General features: G+C 47.9%; 1 protein-coding gene across 2 annotated transcripts in view; it reads right to left on the bottom strand.

Annotated features, from left to right (window-relative positions):
* ATN1 (atrophin 1) overlaps window positions 1-13,432 on the bottom strand; it is a 28,100-nt gene extending 14,668 nt beyond the window's left edge. For both annotated transcript variants that reach the window (XM_062006133.1, XM_062006140.1), the window contains exon 1: window positions 13,153-13,432. The gene's annotated coding sequence lies outside the window, so the exon portion shown is untranslated. The remainder of the gene's footprint in view (window positions 1-13,152) is intronic.
* Window positions 13,433-14,944: the final 1,512 nt, after the last annotated feature.

Genomic DNA, 14,944 nt, shown 5'->3' with positions numbered 1-14,944 from the left:
TGTCATTTGCAGCACCCCCCACACTGCACCTGTGACACAGCAGACAACCATCAGTAGCTGTCAGATGGCCACCAGCAGCTCTGGAGAGGCTCAGCAGCATGGTGGTATGTGGCAAGCATAGACAGAAATTGCTTGCAACGCACATGAAAACTGCTACTACTGCTCAGAAACAAAAATATACATTCAGATTAAAAACAGTTCAGCATAAACACAGTGACAGTTGTCAATTTTTATCATTTTCTATAAATAATTTGATTTTATATTGGCAGTGCACTGGAATTTCATTGGATTCTTCTGTTTTCAAAACAACACATAAAATGCGCCGCTATGAAATGTTCTACAATAATTTTAATCAAGAAATGTAAATGGATGCTTTCAGAAATTTATTCTGTACTGAAGGGCAAGTTATACACACTTTATTATACAAGCTGAGTGAAGTCTCTTGATTTAGATCTACCTACGTATATAAAAGCAGAGTAGGTACACGATCCCATCATAAGAGGAAAATCAGGTTGGAGATCACCTGAGGAACCTGAACATACACAAGTCCATGGGACCCAGTGAGATGCATCCCAGGGTCTTGAGGGAATTGGCTGATGTAGTTGCCAAGCCATTCTCCATTTCTTAAAAGTCATGGCAGACAGGTGAAGTCCCCAGTGACTGGAGAAAAGGGAATATTGCACTCACTTCTAAAAAGGGTAATAAGGAGGATGTTGCAAACTGCGATCCAGTCAGCCTCACCTCAGTGCCTGTTAACACCGTGGAGCAGATCCTCCTGGAAGACATGTCAAAACATATGGAAGACAGGAAGGTGATTAGAGATAGTCAATATGGCTTCACCAGGGAAAATCACGCCTGACTAATCTAGTGGCCTTCTACAATGGACAGACTGTATCAGTGGACAAGGGAAGAGCTACAGATGTCACCTGCCTGGACTTCTCCAAGGCCTTTGATACCATCCCCACAATATTCTTCCCATTACATTGGAAAGATATGGGTTTGATGGATGAAGAACTGGCTGGATCGCTCCACCCCAAGAGTTACAGTGAACAGCTCAATGTCTGAGTGGAAACCAGTAACAAATGGTGTCCCTTAGTGGTCTGTACTGGGACCAATACTATTTAATATCTTCATCAATGACATAGACAGTGGGATCAGGTGCACCCTTGGCAAGCCTGGAGATGACACCAAGCTGAGTGGTACAGTAGACATGCTCAAGAGGAGATGCCATCCACAGGGATCTTAAGTGGCTTGAGAGTTAAGCTCATGCAAACCTCATGTAGTTCAACGTGGCCAAGTACAAGGTCCTGCACATGGGTCAGTGCAATCCACTGAATCAGTACAGGCTGGGGGATGAAGGGTTTGAGAGCAGCTCTGCAGAGAAGGACTTGGGGATACTGGGGGACAAAAAAATTAGACATGAGCTGGTGGTAGGCACTTACAGCCCAGAAACTGGTCAGTATCAAAGGAAACATGGCCAGCAGGACAAGGGAGGCGATTTTCTACTCCACTCTGGCAAGATCAAACTTGGAGTCCTGTATCCAGCTCTGGGGTCCCCTGTAAGAGTGGGACATGAAGGAGGTATGGACCTAGAATCATAGAATCATTTTGGTTAGAAGAGACCTTTAAGATCATTGAGTCTAACCGCTGACCTAACACTGCCAAGCCCACCTGTTAGAGCGGGTCCAAGAAGGGCCATAAAAAATGGTCAGAGGTCTGGAACACCTTTGCTATGAAGAAAGGCTGAGAGAGTTGGGGTTGTATAGCCTGGAGAAAAGAAGGCTCCCAGGAGACTTTATTGCAGCCTTTCAATACACAACAAACTGATAAGAATGATGAAGATACCTTTTTAGCAGGGTCTTTAAACTGAAAGAGGATAGATGCAGATAGGACATAAGGAAGGCATTTTTTATCACGGGGGATGGGGGAGTGGAGCAGGTTGCCCAGAGAAGTTGTGTATGTCTCATCATTGGAAGTGTTCAGAGTTAGGTTGGCTGTGGCTTTGGGCAACTTGTTCTAATGAAAGAGGTCCCAATACATGGCAGAATGACTGGATGATTTTCAAAGGTCTTTTCCAGCTAAACCATTCTGTGATTCTATCCTTCTATGCATAAAATACCATCCATGCATACCATGATGGGACTCAAGACTGAGCCAATAGCTTCAATCCTTGTCTTGTATATACTTGTCTTCTGTACAGACTTATCTATCAACAGTACTTGTTGACAAAACTACTTGTCATGCTACCTAGGTGCTCTTTCTCCCCATTAAAGTCATGAATAAAAATTTAAATGCTCACGTTTCAGGAAAGGGTGCCAAATAAGAGTACTAAAAATAAACTTGCAGAGTGCTGGCAGTCTTAGGAGATAAAGTTGATTTATATTTTATTAAGTCTATATTAATGTTTTGTTTTCTTAATTCTGCATGGCCATGAGGAGTAAGGATGTTATTTTAAGTACAAAAGCTGTAACTCTGGAACCTGCATTCAACAGAAAATGTATCTGAGAAAAAAAAAATCTGATGAGCAGAATTAAATAAAACCAATCAGAGCTAAAGCAGGTAATACTTTTTAATTTACAGCAATAATACTGTTTCATTTACAGCATAGAAGACGACGCTGACTTTTGCAGGAGCAACTGAAAATAAAGTCTGAGTCACTAAATGAAGGTTGGATGTACTATGTTAACTGCAAGATGTTTACTGGGGGCATACTGAAATGACTGTAAGTATGTAACAGATTTACTTAAAATTCTCATAAGCATCACTCAGTGTTCCCAGAGACACAGGCTGACAGAGCCCAGTGAAGGATCACAAACCTCAACACACTGGGCTCTTCTCTCTGCAAGTGGGATGGAGGCTTGCACACACGTAATGTAAAGGAAGGACACTCTCCATACTTACTATTTTAAGAAGTGCATCATCTTCTATAATTGCAACAGCTGAGCATACCTTACCTGTGGAGCTGTTAGGGGTTAAGGGTCTATTGTCTTAAGTAAGACTCCTCTTTACATACACAGATATCCCTTAAGAAATGCAAAGTACATTACTCAAAGACATCACAGGCTAGTTGCCCAGGGGACTGGAAGGGGCATGGGGCATGTGCAGGTCTCTGCTCCAACCTCCCTGCTCACAGTCGGGCTGACCCCAAATCTAGATGAGGTTTGCTCAGGGCCTTGTCCAGGCAAGTCTCAAACATCTCAAAGAGACCAAAGATGACCTGGGACACCCATTCCAGGGCTAAACCACCATCAGTTGTCATTTCCTTGTTACAACTTGCGACTGCGACTCCATGTACCATAGCTCCTCATTGTGGGTATGGAAGTTATTCACCTGTCAACCCATCATGGCTCCAGCCTTCCACTGCAAGTCTTTACTGGGGAAGATTACTGGCAACTTGGCAGCTGCAGGACATGCATAGAAATACAGGAAACCAGGAGCTGAATCCAAAGTCAGTGCAGCCACATTATGCATCCCTCCCTTCAGAAACAGGCCAGGGAACAGCCAGCATGGTCACTCCTTTCTGCCAGGACTCATATCATTCTCAAGCTGGCAAAGTAAGGCCTGGGCAAGGCCCAGGCAAATTAGTCAGTGTGCAGAGAAAAAAAACCACAAAACAGAGAGAAGCTCAGTAACCAGAAGGATCTGACCCTGCATATAGATTTGAATTAAGTGCTGAAAATATCAGACTAGGTGGAAAAAATGCCGCTGGATCCTCACAAGGATCAGCGTCCTACCTCCCAACAGCATTAAATTAACAGACACTGTCGGTATCATAGATGGTCACAATTCAAAAGAGAACCTCAGAAAATAAAACACTAAAGAGGAAAAGCCAGGGTGGATACAGGAAAAGGACAAAGGGAAGCCAATGTGGCTGGTGAAAGTAAATAAATGAGGGTAACAATGAGGATGAGAACTGAGAAGTATAGAAGGACTTTCCAAGGACTGAGTAGGCAACTAAGTGGCATGTGAATCTCCATTTAGACAAATATAAGGCAACGCACACAGCGGAAAACCAACTCCATCTCCATATATAAAATGATGGACTTTGAGATGACCAGTGCCACTTCAAGAGCATATCATTTGGGATACAAGAGCCAGATCCATGACAATGTCACCTTGAAATCCAGTAGTCATCAAGAAAGTGAAACGCATGCTAGAAATTCCCGAGAAAGGAACTGAAAACAAAACAAAGATCATCATTATGTGTTTGCACAAACCCATGGCTTCCCACATCTTGATACATTCCTTCCACAGGAAGTAGAAAGGGTAATGAAGAGCACTGAGTCAGACACCTCTGTCCAGATACAACGCTATTAAGTGAGGAGGTGATTGAAGACTGTAAAGCTATATACAAACAGTAGAGGTTGGGGGTAGGAGATAATTTTTCACTGTCTTTTCCAGTACAAGAACTGAGGATCATCAAATAATGCCACAAGGAAACTAGTTAAAAAATAACAAAAAAGAGAGTTCTTGAAATGGGCAGCTGCAGAATTTCTGATCAAAGGACACCATGGGCGCTAGAAGTTTGCATGGATTTGACAGGAGACTGGAAAGTTTCACGCAAGGGAGAACTGGCACTTTCTCAATAGCTAGAAACCACATCCAGCTATGGCAATCCCCAACTGAAAACAGTTAGAAGCTGTAATAGTATCAAAGGAAAAGGGCATGTAAGCATGGCTTAACTTACTCTCTTTCCTTGGGATTCAGTAGAGATCACTGCTGGAGCAGTAGACCTGACTAGATGGACCTAGAAAGGTCACAGGCATGTTTTTAACAAGCTCAATAGCACAAAGTCATACACTAAAGAGAAGTGACAAGCACATCTGCCATAAGAACTTCTGCTCATCAGTAGGAAGTGCTGAGGACTGGCATTTACTAATCACAGGACACAGCTATGAACACCATGGGTATTTCAAAGGCAAAGTATTACCAAGCAATTAGAAAAGGTATTAATGCCACTTGTCAGACATCCTCTAGTAGACCATGTAATGCTTCAGTTGCCCAGCACCAGGAAAGATCAAAGTGGATTAGAATAGGTGCAGAAAGCAGTTTCCAGAATGCTGAGGGACACAAAAGGTCTCTCTCTTTTACGTACATGGCCTATAAAGACTTTACTTTTCTTAGCCTCACAAAACAAAAGCTGAGATGGTTACTGCCTGTAAGACACCAGAAACTAAAGGCAAAGAAATCAGAAGGGATATTTAATCTAACGGACAAGATTAGTGTAAGAACAAACGGATATAAAGAGGCCATCAACACTTTTAAGACGGAAATGCAAAGACTTCTGGCCACATGGTCAAGCTCTGGAACAAGCTTTCTCTGGAGCATTACAGGGGCAAAAGACAATCTTTAAAAATAAAACACAGAATTCACTACATTTGCAAATGAAAGTGGGTGGAAAAAATGCCGCATGGTGGCCAAAAGGGCTGGGCGGTAGTCCTGAAGGGCAAAGTAGTCCAGGAAGGCTGGACATTCTTCAAGAAGGAAATCTTAAAGCACAGGAGCAAGCCATCCCCATGGGACAAAAGATTAGCTGGTGGGGAAGACGACTGGCTGGTTGAACAGAGTGCTTTGACTGGAACTCAGGAAAAAAAGGAGAGTTTATGGCCTTTGGAAGAAGAGACATGCAACTCAGGAGGTTATGAGGTTAGCAGGGAGAACATTAGAAGCACCAAAGTCCAACTAGAACTTAATCTGGCTACCGCTGTAAAAGGCAATATAAGATGTTTCTATAAATACTAACAACAGAAGGGCTAGGAAGAATCTCTATGCTTTACTGGATGTGGAGGGAAACATAGTGACAAAGGATGAAGAAAAGGCTGAGGTACTTAATGCCACCTTTGCCTCAGTCTTTAACAATAAGACTGATTGTTCTCCAGGCCCCTGAGATGTAAGACAGTGATGTGGAACAGAATGAAGCCCCCCTAATCCACAGTGAAACAGTGTGTGACCTGCTACACCACTTAGACATACATAAGTCTATGGAGCGGGATGAGATCCATCCTAGGGTGCTGAGGCAGCTGGCAGAAGCCGCTTTCAATTATTTCTCAGCAGTCCCGGCTAAGCAGGGAGCTCACAGCTGGCCAGAGGTTAGCAAATGTGACACCCATCTACAAGAAGGATCTGGCCAGGCTGGCACTTGAGTCACAGCAACCCCATGCAACACATCCAGGATGGAGGTGTTGGTCAACAGCCAGGTGAACATGAGCCAGCAGTGTGCCCAGATGGCCAAGGCGGCCAATGGCATCCTGGCTTATCAGAAATAGTGTGGCCAGGAGGACCAGGGAAGTGATCATCTCCCTGTACTCAGCACTGTGGAGGCTGCACCTCGAATACTGTCTCTGGGCCTCTCACTACAAGACGGACTTTGAGGTTGTTGAAGTGTGTTCAGAGATGGGCAGCGAAGCTGGTGAGGGGTCTGAAGGACAACTCTTATGAGGAGCAGCTGAGGGAGCTGGGGTTGCTAGCCTGGAGAAGAGCAGGCTGATCGGAGGTCTCTACAACTAACTGAAAGGAGGTTGTAGTAGAGGTGGATATTAGTCTCATCTCCCAAGTAACACGCTGCAAGACAAGAGGAAATGGCCTCAAGTTGTGCCAGAGAAAATTTAGATTGGACATTAGGATTTCTTCACTGGAAGAGCTACCAAGCATTGGAATAGGTTGCCCAGGGAAGTGGCTGAGGCACCACCCCTGGAGGTATTCAAAAGACATGCAGAGGGACATGGTTTAGTGGTGGTCTTGGCAGTGCTGGGTTAGCTTTTGGACTCAAGGATTGTAAAGGTCTTTTCCAATCTAAATGACTCCATGATTCTAGGTCTTTGCAGCCAGTGACCCAACGGACACCCTTTTGAGTTTCTAAGGATTCATGACTGACAGCAAAGCCAATGCAAGAGCCAAGCATGCAAGCATGTAATCAAGATGAAGATGGACAGACAGATACAGAAGGAAAGGAATGAACTGAGGCCAGAGATGAGCACAAGAACAATTGTAGAGTCAATCCCTTGCTTGAGATCCTACAGCTCTTCCTTAGTCTACAGTACTGGCCAAGTGGCCTGAGGGAAGGAAAACCAAATGGGATGTCCAGAAAGATTCATGTGGAAAGAGATCACTGGACGGCTCCACTTGACTCCCCTCCCTGTTCATAGTGAACTGCAAAGCTAAACAAGGTTGTCACAAACACCTCAGAGAACAGAGCGTCCCCAGCCTCCTTGGGAACCTGTGCCAGTGCTGAACCAGCTTTGGGAGGAAGAAGCTTTGTCTTACATACTTCAAGTTTGCGGTGAAGTTTGATTCTAGTTCTTACGATTTTACGAAATCAGAAAACATGATGTTTACAGCTATATAAGGTCTTCCTGGTCATGATACAATGAAGGATTAAAAGTCACAAGTATCCAAAATTCTCCCCAATCCCAAGAGAATTCAAAGCAAGCAATTCATGCTAAAGTGCAACCCTCTCAAGGTGGGCACCTGAGCCCAGAGACTGAGACCAAATAAGGCTCAGACTGGACTTTTCTGCCATCATGCAGAAAAGGTATGATCGCAAGTAAAAGCACTGCCTGAGATATTTTTGATGCCTTGAGTAATCTCTGTAAAGCAGCATGTGACAGCTTGCAGGCTGAAGCTTGGTGCACAGGCTGAAGCTTGGTGCACAGCTTTGGCACAACGTGACCTGTCCCAGCAAAAGGACTTCATGTATGGATCCACTATGAAAAAACAAGTTCCCCAAAGCTCGCTGTTGAGAGGTAATAGTGGCCCGTCATCTTTGGTAATTGGTGAAGGCACCCGTCTGAACAAAGTCTGCAGGTGGTTCTGAGGCAGGGGAGATGGTAAACAATGAAATGGAAACCCCAGCATAATGGAGTCACACAGACAGACGAGCATTTAAATTATGGAAGATTCTTACAGAAGACTGCAGAATGTTTTCAAACATCAAGATCCAAGGATATAGAGAAGCCTGGAAAAGGTCTTGTAATTAACAGCTGATAGCAAACAGGAGTTTCCAGCATGACACTTCTAAGGGAGCTATTCCTGAATGAAGGAAACCCACCACTGCATAAAGAGATGAATACTCTGTAGGAGCAGAGAGATGACTTTTACCTGACTATATACAGGACTGGTGGGACCATTATGGGAGTAGTGCATGCAGTTTTCACCTGTGTGCTCAAAAAAGGATGCTGACAAATTGAAAACTTCCAAAAAAGAACAAGAAAGAAGTCTGAGAACTTCCTCCCCCTTACAGTAAAAGCCTTCACAAGCTCAATATATTTACTGCATCAGGAAAAGGCTAAAAGGGAACTTGAAAAAGGCCTATGACTACTACAAAGGGAGAAGATTTCTGACAGCAGAGGGCTCTTTAGCCTACAGGACAAAGACCATAGAGCCAACGGATCTAGCTGAAGCTAGACAAAATCCACACAGAACTAGTGCAAAATCTGAAAAGTGGGAGAAATCAATCACTTGAAAAAATTGCTTAGGGATCTAGCATATTACTGGAAAACCTTAAAGGTTTGGGTTTTTTTTTTTTTTAATTCTAAAATAAATACTCTTAATATTTTCTGCAAAGACTGCCAGGTGATGTCCCCTGCCACAGGATGTGCAGGGGAAAGGACCAGACAGTTGGGTTTTCAATACTAAAGTCATTAGCAGTCACAGAGGTCAAGAGGTGATGGGCACTAGCTCCAAGTGAAAAAGTACTTTGAAAGCAATGGTCTAGCAATGTATGAGGAAAGCTTCATGGATAATGATGACCGGATAAACCATTCTTCATTGAAGGTGGGGGACCCTCTTTATGTGTCTGGCCAACTCTGAATAAACCTGAGGAAAATCTCCTCATCTATTGCACTGGCTGAAAGAAAAACAATTGTACATTCAAAATACTATCGCATAGATATACTTTATAACCAATACACTATGTTCTATATATATCTCCATATAAAATGTAATAGAAGATATAACATTATGTATTATACATTATACAGACTATTACATATATTTATGTGTGTGTATATATCACAATGTATGGTGTCACAATATATATCCACTGTCCAAACAGATAACGGTTGCTCAAATGTAACCTTCACTTAAATGATCTATCACACAGATGTTGCAAAAGAAACAGAGTATCACCAGGTGCCTTGTAAGGCAGGGAAATACAAGGCTAAAGTTTTCCAGCTAAACCAATCTATGATGAACAATGTCACCAGGGCAAGAGACACCAAAGGAGATCGAAAGCAACCAGCCAATTTTCTTCAGCAAAGTCCAGACAGACCATCATTGGCTGAAATTGCTTGGAGAAGATATTGCAGTTACCCTTTGGTTTGCAGGTAAAAAATACTACCAAAACAATCAAACATTTGGTATTTTTACAGGAGACAATAACAAATCATCATTTGCTGCTACAAACACACAGAAAAAAGACCATCAGAGGTCTCTGCAGAAGCATTATCAGAATTGGAAGCAAGGCAATGCTTCTGAAGGGATCGCTTCTTCACAACAAAGTTGACTTGTGTTAAACTTTTAACATATGCTACATCCTCATCCCTCAATGCTGGAAGCCCAAATCAGCCACCTAGACTAAGGTAAAGAGTTTTCTAAATTAAAAGTTCAAACTGCTTGAGCTGGAAACACCCTCTTCTGCCTCCTCACTCTCCATACATGTCTCCAAGAACATGAATTGTGGGCCCACAATGGCCCACCACATGACTGGAAGGACAGGAAGATTCTGTGGTGTTCTGCTTAGCGTGACACAAAGAGCAATGGGATGTGTACTTGGGCAACCTGGCAGCCTGGCATGTCTTGGGCACCACTGCAGCTTCAGTTACCTCTGGCAAGGCTGAAATGGAGCATCTCATATTCAACCATTCTCTGTGACCAGACTTAGGCAATGATCACATGAATTAATTCTGCAGAGAATACATATCCTAACTATGACTTTTTCAGAGATGCTTCCATTTTTAAACACACTGACAACTCATTGCCTTCTCCTCTGGGTTTTAAGATTACTGTTCAGTACTTCACTAAGCACATCTCTAAAGAAGTACAGATGGAAGAAATGAAGTGATAAATGCAGGAAACAGACTTCATACTTCCATAGCATCTCCTAATGGAGAAAGAAAGAGATTGGAAAATCCACTGGAGGCAAGTAAATTGATTATTTGTCCAAAAGAGAATGAGAAAAATAAAAAACGGAACTGGGGAAAGATACAGTCTGACAAGGAAGGAAACCAGGTTCTCAGAGGAAAAGGTAGACACTCAGAGAGGAAAAAGTGTAAGATGGGTAAACGTTCGGGTAGACACTTAAGGAGGGGTACAGCTCAATAAATGTTCAAACAAATTCCAGAGACTGCATTTGCGAAGGTATTACACCCTAGCTCCAGTAAATCAATAATCCTTTCCTACACAGCTCTGTATCCCACAGAGGGTGACTGCTACCCTCCTCCAACCCCCAGAAAAAAATGCTGATGAGGGAGCTTCGGGAGAAACCGTGAAGGTATACAAGGAGTGAGAGAGGTTGAACTTTGGGAAGAGGAAAACCTACCTGGTTAATTCCAGCTACAAATAAAAATAGGATGGAATATTTCACTTGGAAGGAACCTACAATGACCATCTAGTCAAACTGGACTAGATGCTCCCCCTCTTGAAGAAAAACACAGATCAGATTGTTCGTAGTATAGCGACTCCATTATGCTATAGAATCATAGTTCCTTGCAAGTCTACTATTATTTTGGAATACAAGTATGCCGACAAGAAACTTTATGGTAATTCCTTGCGCAGACAAACCCAAAGGTGAAAATGCAAGAACCTTTCAGAGGTATCCAAGGGGTACAAAATCTACAGGAGGAGGTAAATGCATACAAAGAGAGGTAAAGATAGGCCATTGCAGCAGGTTAAACCTGTTAATCTTCTTCATTAGGATTCACCGTGCATCTAATTTTCAAATGTTTGGAGGGTTTTTATCGTTTCCAGCAAGAACCATGGTACTGTTCTGTACATTCAACTCCTTGGCCATACTTGAAAAGCTCTATCATGAATCACAATTGGAAAAATCTAGTTTAAAAGACCAGATGATTGCCAAGAAGTTGGGGCAATACACAAACAATTGGCTGCGCAGTCACTGATAAGAAACATAAAATAAAGCAAAATAAAAATAACAACTTGGTCAAGAAACAAGGGACAAAAAAGACAAAATTAATTCCAATGAATAATTTGACCATTCATATGCTCTCCATCCATCAATGGATCTTGAAGCTCCAGCCCCTCAGGGGTGCACGTGCCACAGGGGAGCAATGCACAACATCCTCTGGCTTACAAAAAAGGAAGGTCCAGCTTTCAGCAACTGTGGGATTCAGCTGACACAGACACATTGATTTAGGTGGCAGGAAGCTTTAGGCTTATGCATACCTGAAGGGTGTGTAACCATGCTCCGCCATTCAGATAGATTCAAAACAAGTGGCATTTCCAACTTTTCCTCCTCCACTCTCCTGCTACACACCTTAGGATAACGGCCCACTACTTTCTCCTCAGTTTTTCAGTTCCCACACAATCTACCCAATACAGAGAGAATGAAAAAGGATTTGAATGGCTGGTTCAGTAAGGACATGCTGCTCCTCAAGAACCACAGCACTGCAAAACAGAACCTGCAGACAAAAGCCATTCAAATTCTTACAGTAGCCATCCTGGCAACTAAGTAACTGCCTGCAAAACTCAAGCAGACAAATCCAAAGGAAGACACTGCCCATCTGGATGGCAGCTTCAGGAACACAGAACAGCTACCAAGGCAGAACTCAACGGCAAGCAAAGGCAGTGTGTAAAGTAATGCCACAGTGACCAAATGGCTGCCACTTCAACAGCACAGCGGCCAGTCGGCAAAATACAACCAGTAATTCACTGGGCAACAGCAGCCGAGGCAGCCACAGGCCAGCAGCCTGCAGAAGCCAGCTGGGCAGAACTGCCACCAGCTCAATGGCCTGGCCAGAAGGACAGTGTGGGAAACACAGATGCCACTTTAAAAAAACCCAACTAAATAGCAAATGGACAACCAGTGCAATATGCCAAATAATCTCAGGCAGTTCAAAGGGTGTGCAAACGCCACCCTGATGCCGCCCAACTGTAAGGGTCTTCGCTGCTCCCTGGTCCCCAGGTATCAACCTGGCGTTTTGGAGGAGATGGCAGCAGGTCCCCGGGCTGAGGTGCCACTGGGAGCAGGTGAATCCCACCCGTGCCTGTCACAGGAACGCAGGGTGGGTGCAAGCGCACTTCTCGGTGCTCCTATTACCGCCCCATCAGGTCCAAATGGACACATTATTCCCAAATATGCCTGCCCGCTCCCAGCCACACCTGGGAAAGTGGGAACAATATGAGGCTCCCCGGGAGGGTGAGCCTGCACCCCCCTAATCTGGGGTCCGTCGGCATAGGACCAGGCCGAGCGAGCAGCACGCCGGCTCGGCCCCCTCCAGCTTTGCGGTGTTGTGTTCTCCACACCACGCCGGGCCACAAACTCACAACTCCCGCCTCGCCCCTGGCCCCCGCACACTCCCCCCCCTTTGCCCCCGCCGAACTTTTTGCTGCAGGGAAGGGGGGGCTCCGCGGGCGGTGACGTCACGCCAGGCGCACGGCGGGGGGCGTCCCCGCCCCGGGACCCCCGCGGCGGGCGCTGAGCCCCTATGCCCCCCCCCCCATACACACACACTTTCCGGAGGGAAGGCGCTCCGCAGCCGCCGCTGCCGTCCAAGGCAAACAAGCCCCGGGCAGACTGGAGCGGGCAGCGTCCCTCGGCGATGTAGGAGCACTCCCCGCCGTGTCCGGGACCCGCCGCCGCGGGGAGTGGGATGGAGCCGATGGGGCCCCCGCCCCGCCGATCCTCCGGCACCCGCGGCGTTCCGGCATCCTCCCGGTCCCGCACCGCATCCCCGCCGGGGCAGGAACCGCCGGGGGCCTTTCCCCAGCGCCCAGGGGGTTAACCGCCATCCCGCACCCTCCCCGTTCCCCCCAACTTTGCTGCTTCCCCCCCCACACACACACACACCCACCGCCTCGCCCCCCTCCCGAAAGACGGACCGGAGGCGAAAAAAAAAAGCACCGGCGGAAGAATGCAGGGAGTGGGCAAAAATGACAACCGGGGCGGGAGCGGCTGTGAGCGGGCGAGGAACTCACCGGCGGCTCCGGAGGGGAGGTCGAATGAAGGGAGGAATGGAGGCGGCGAGGAGCGGGGGGAAGGGATTTAAACGCTGCCCACCCCCACCCTTTTTTTTTTCCCTTTTCCTCCCTCCTCCTCCTCCTCCTTCGCGCTCCCTCGTTTCCTCTCGCGTCTCCAGAATAACCAGTCGGTAGCGGGGACAGCGGCTCCGAGGGTGCGGCGGGGAGCGGGCCCCCCGCGCCTCTGTCGCCCCCTCTCCCGCCGCGCACCCCGCGCTCAGGCGCCGCCGCCGCCTCTGCCCCGCCGCCCTCCCATCGCTCCGACCGCTGCCCGCCTTAGCCACCTCCCATTTCCGAAGAGCCCAGAATGAGCCCCCCTCCCCCGCCCCTTCGTTCTGTCACCCCCCAGCCGCGCTCGCTGCCGCCCCTCCCCACGCCGGCCGCGGGGCCCCGCAGAACACACACACACACCCCCCAACCCACCCGAGCGGCGTGGGAGCGGGACCGCGGGGAGGATGGGACGGGGGAGGAGACCCGCGCGCGGGGCGAGCAGCCAGCCCCGCTCCCGCCCCGGCCGTAGCCGCGCCCCGCGCCGCAGGGCCCCGCTCCTCCGGCTCTCGCCTCCCCGCCCCGGCACAAAGGCCCGGGGAGGGTGGGGGGCGAGCGCGGAGGGGCCTTTTTGGCAGAACGGAGCCGGGGAGTGGGGAAGAACGGGGGGGCGGCGGCCGGGGCCTGCGGTAAGGCCTGCCGGGGGCGGCGGCCGCCGGCCTGGCGCTCCTCAGCACGCAGCGCGGGGCGGGAGCGCGCCGCGGCCGCGCGCCCGCCCCGCGCCTCCCCTCCCCCGCCCGGTTACCAGGCAACGGCACAAAGGGAGAGCCTCGTGCGGGGGCCGGCGCGGGGGGAAGTCGCCTTGCCTGCCCCGCGGCTACCCCGGGGGTTGGGTTGGGGAGGGGAGTGTTCCGGTTCCCCCACCCCATCGCAAAGCACGGCCACGGCAGGGGCAGAGCCGCGGGGAGCTGGCGGCCGCGGGCTTTGCTCTGGCGAACCTCCAGCAGCGCTACATCGCAGCCCCTGCCCTGTGGTGCGGTGTGGTGTGGCGCGGGGGAGCGGCGGGGCTGCGAGGAGCTCTGCTTCGCCCAGGTGTGACACCTCTGAAACATCCTCCCTCGTGTGCTGGGGCAACCGGCCGCCTCCCCTCACTGCCCAGGTTCGGCCCCACCGAGGGCGTGTGGCCATTTTGGAAAAGTTGCTGTCGAAGGGAGGCACGAATGGAGAAGGAGCGAGCCCTAGTAAACTCAGTCAAGGGTTTAGCCCAGCTACAGCCACTGGCCCTGACATCTTGGGGAGGATGGCCAGCCCGAGCAGGGCAGTGTGGGTCAGGGTCAAGTTACCAGTGGCCAAGTGCCAGTCGCCCTTACTGCCTCTTGGAGGCTCAGAAATTGGGGCTGGTTGTATCGGCAAAGCCCAGGCCATGTTGTACAGACATGTCTGACTGCAGTTTTAAATCAGAGACTTCACATGGTCAAGTCCTTGGACTGCGCTCTGAGAGCCTTTCAGTATAATCACAAAATATTTCCTCGGCAGGACGTTTCAGTGAGTAGGATGATGCTCTCTCAATGGGTTTTTATTGAGTAATTCCCATTGTCCGTTACACAGCCTCAAGCACTATTACTGTATGGCATCCAAACTTGGCACTGAATACAGATGTATTCTTCTCTTTGTGGGTTTTTTGGTAGTGCTAACCACCAGAACGCTTTAAAAACATTAATAACCTTGTCCCCACAACACCCCTGTAGCCTGGTGGCTCCCA

Source organism: Colius striatus, chromosome 1, assembly GCF_028858725.1.
Source record: "Colius striatus isolate bColStr4 chromosome 1, bColStr4.1.hap1, whole genome shotgun sequence".
Taxonomy (NCBI): domain Eukaryota; kingdom Metazoa; phylum Chordata; class Aves; order Coliiformes; family Coliidae; genus Colius; species Colius striatus.
Note: the sequence above shows the minus strand (reverse complement) of the source record. Positions and strands in the feature narration are given on the sequence as shown.